Source organism: Crocodylus porosus, unplaced genomic scaffold (genome assembly GCF_001723895.1).
Source record: "Crocodylus porosus isolate Cpor-Errol unplaced genomic scaffold, CroPor_comp1, whole genome shotgun sequence".
In the NCBI taxonomy this organism is placed as follows: domain Eukaryota; kingdom Metazoa; phylum Chordata; order Crocodylia; family Crocodylidae; genus Crocodylus; species Crocodylus porosus.
The window spans coordinates 1166894-1171132 of NW_017728910.1; the positions used below are offsets into that span (position 1 = coordinate 1166894).

Here is a 4239-nt window from a genome sequence, read left to right on the forward strand (position 1 = left end):
AATCCTTTTAAACTTTTGAAAAATGTCGGCTTGCGAGGAAACGCACCCCCGCCCCTGACTTGCATTTTCTGCAGCCAGCCTGGGGCTCGGGGCTGGGAGCCCGGGCGGCGGGACCGCTGCCTGCCCCGGGGAGAGGAGGGGGAGCTGCCCGGCTGTGCTGCGCCCTGGCCCGAGCACGGGGGGAGATGACAGCGCCGGCTCCGTCTTCATGGAGGCTGCCGCGCTGTAGGCAGGGGAGCTGCATGGCAGCAGGGACCGGTGTCAGCTGCCGAGCCCAAACCTGGAGGTACCCGGCCTCGGCACTTGGGGTCCCGGCAGCAGGGACAGTCACGAGGGCATTCCCTGGGCAGGCTAGGCTGCAATTAACAGGTCGTTATTTGCAAAATAATTGCTTGTTAAAATTCTCCCCCTCTGTTCAATTTGTCATGGGACTTTTTTTATTTTTATTTTTAACTCACCTTCTAGTTAATCATAGAGTTTTTTTCTTCCTTATGGGTTAAAGCTAGTCACCTGTAAACCGTTTTGCCTGTGAGACTTTTCTTTTGCTACTGTGACCTCATCCAAATTGTAGTAATTTGTCCTTGGAGAGAGTTATTTTTAAAAAAACAAACCATAACTCTGTGCTCTGGAAAGGACAGGGGAAAAGAGGAATACTGATTATGCATTAACCAGGCAAGGTCACTAAAATAACACGAGGCGTTATGTTTTCTTAGGTTAAAACTTTAGGGACGTATACACATTGATATTGTGCTATTACAGTAGTTTGGTGGGGTGTGTTTTTTCCCCTTAAAGCAAGTTTTAACAAAACCTGCTTTCCAGTTTTACAATTAAAATTAACAATTGCAGTCCCCAAGACTGCAACTTGCTCTTAGTGTGTGTTGGTATGTTCAAATACTTGCAGGTAATCCATATGGAAAGCAGAGGCTGTAGAAATTAGTCTCAGTAATTTTTAGTTCAAAGGGCATCTCACATGAGAGTTTAATGTTTAGAAGTATTTTTGTAGCTATTAAGCAATGATCTCTGAGTGATGTTTCATTCTAAAGGAAAATATTGCTCAGGGGATTCAGAAATTTGAAAAAAAATTATTTTTCCAGATTTTAGTTAACCAATAGGGAAGGGGCTTTGCACTTTTTGCTTTGAAATATCCTAATATTTGATCATGGCCACTATGTTGTTCTTTTCTTGAGTGACATAATGAATGCATGTAGAATTTTGGTTAATATCTATATTTAGGACCGAGAGAGTAATTCAGGATTGGCAATATGTTGATGCTTCTCTGGGAAAAGGAAAAAAAAATATAGGATGCAGAAATATTGACAGCCAGAGTAATTGATTGTCAGACTTTTCTGTCTCACCCTTATTTCTTTTATGTTCAGAACTTCTTCTTCAAGGTGATTCTTCTGGCAGTTGAAGGCTGGATAAAAGTCTGCCCTTTGTGTCCTGGGTTCTGTAAATCACTGTGTAGATGAAACTAAAGTTGAAATAAGTCAAAGAGCATATTTCACTTTTCTGTTGGCTCTGTTTTCAATTTGGATCAGGCTCACAGTACCCTGGTTTGTCATGACAGCACGCTGCAATATATTTTCATTTCCTACCATTTCTGCTCTTGGTGGACAGAGGTACTGTTCCTCTAGCACTCCCAATTCCCACCCTTCACCCACGTTATTTTTTTGGTGAAATTAAATGCTTATGAAAGTTGGTAGTATAACCTGGGGATGAAGCTTTCATTGCTACTGCTCATGCTACACCTACTCTGTAAGTTTCTCCATATTCCTTGAGTATCCTGGCACACTGTGTGAAGTTTCTTGGGTAAGAATAGCACCAGGCTATTCATGTTAATTAATGTTAATCTGGATGGTGACTCAAAGACATGCACATGTCCTTCTGAATTAGACTTGGACCACCTGCTAATTCACATGGGTCACCTAACTGGCCATCAGGTGGTACCCTTAGGTCACTGCTGTTTTTGGATGGGGTTGGAATAATGAGAGAAATAAAAGCTGGCTTATCACCAACTCTGTAAGCATCCCTGAATTTCTTATCATTGTTGCTCCCTCCACCCTTTAGGCCATGTGTATTGTCTACCTACCTGTGTAGGTTAGGTATTAGAAGTGTTTGTGTCACATTTTTCTCCAGGCCAACTTGACCAAGCTCACAGAACTAGGTTTGAACTAAACTGTAACAATATGCACAGATCAATTTTAGCTCTAGAATGTTGCATATTTTTAGGTAGGCAGTGGATTGAATTTTGCAGATACATTTATAAATGTGGCCAGTTGTGACAAGAATGAAAGCAGCAAGTGTCCAGATGGTTAATATTTAGAACACATTGCATGGGTGTTATTAGCAAGCAAAAATAACTGCAACAGGCCTATTATTATTTGTCATGAGAATTTATTGAAACGTGGCTTAAAGGGAGATACTAGTTCATTTCATGTGCACATGTTGCAATGTAACGTGTGTTCCACCAAGCATGTACAGTATGAAGTAACGTTACCAGCATCATTCTAGTCTCTCTAATTATTTTTGGAAGGTGATATTATGTTTAATTCAAGAAACTGTAGTAGTAAACTGTAGTACTTGCTTTTGATTAGCTTGTGTTGCAAACCATTTTTCCATCCTTTCTTGGTTTCATACTCCACCCAGAACTAGCAACACCCTCAAAATGAATTCTCAAGCCCTCTGACTTGGATCTGTTTTTGCCATAAGTCAGTACAAGAATGAAATCTGCTGGGTTCCAGGGCCTGCATTCTGTGTCCTCCAATATTTCTGTATTTCTCTGAACTTCAGTAAGCATGTGGGTCAAAATTAGAATTGTTCCTGAAATCCAGTAATAAAATAGACTAAAAGTACTATTCAGGCAAAGTGAGTTGTACAGTTTAAAGAACTGTTTTGTCAGAATAGGGGTGGTTGAAAGAATGCTTACAAATCGCACTTTTTGTCTGAATGTGTTTACCTACTGTGATTGCTTTTAAAACCCAAGATTACTATAAAAGGAACAGATTTGAGGAAATTAACCTTTTCTGTCTCTTGTGGTGTTTATTTTAAACACTTGACAGTACTTTGTACTTGAATTCAAGTGTAGTAGGCACTGTCTGGATCTTTCATACAATAACACAGGAAGGGAAAACCTAAACTGGCAGGGGTTGTGAATGAAAGTGTGGTACCTACATTTATTCCCTCTGCTCCCTTTTTAATACTTCTAGAATGGCAAGATGATGAACCCTCTCTGAACAAAATACAATTTACATTAATTCCTGTCTAACACAGAGTTAAGCCATTAGACTTGAACTGAATAATATATTCTATCATTAGGGCTAGTTCCTTTACGATTTACTCATATGAGTAGCCCCTTTTGACTTTATGGGATTTAGCTATTTTAATAGCATTTTCTACAAGTTTTGTCAAGCAATTTAAGAAATCTAACAACTGAACTTGAATTCTAAGCTCAGAAATTAGTGCATCACTTTGAGGAATTTCCACCATACGGATGGGTTTCACCACCTTCTGCGAACATGGAGTGGGTGGTATGGCTTTTCTCAAGCCTTAGGTCTCCTAGATTAAAATATTATCATGTTGCATCTAGTATTAATTTTTCTGTTAAGACTTCCAATTTCCAATCTAGTCTGTTGGAGAAACCTCTAATCTGGTTTTCTTAATATAGATTGAGACTAATTCTACTCTCTTTAGGATCTACAAAGGTACAGGTAAAAGGGATTCTTCACAAAAGGGAAAAAACCAAATCATTTACTATTTTCATGACCACCCAAGCACCTGGTGGGGTTTTTGTTGCTTGTGCCTAGTCATTCCAGAACTGTTTGTTTTTTTGCATTCACAGACTTAAAGTTCAGTATTTTCTGCTTTCCAGAGTAATGAAATCTCTATTCTGAATAATCATTTTGAAAGCAGAAATGTTCTTATTCATACTAGTCCTCTTTTTTCCCCCCCACCCCAAGCAATGCAGCACATCTTTCAGAAGACCTAACTAATACAATACATTATCTTTGTGTGTGTTATCTATTTTAGGGAGATGCTATTTCTTAATACCATTGTTTGAAATCAGGGTAAGCTGTAGTAGTATAAAGCTGGTCCATGTAGGTTTGTGCCAGTGCAGCTACAGCACTGTGGAGACAATGCCTTGCAAAGGAAGGGGTTGGGTAGCACATAGTGCAGAGGGCCTTTATAGAATCATAGAAATAGGGTCAGAAGGGACCTTGTAGGTCTTCAAGTCCGCCCCCC

At 39.8% G+C, this 4239-nt stretch overlaps 1 protein-coding gene across 3 annotated transcripts in view; it reads left to right on the top strand.

The window, feature by feature from the left end:
• MED12L (mediator complex subunit 12 like) overlaps window positions 1-4239 on the top strand; it is a 300171-nt gene that overhangs the window by 314 nt on the left and 295618 nt on the right. The gene's annotated exons all lie outside the window — the stretch shown is intronic.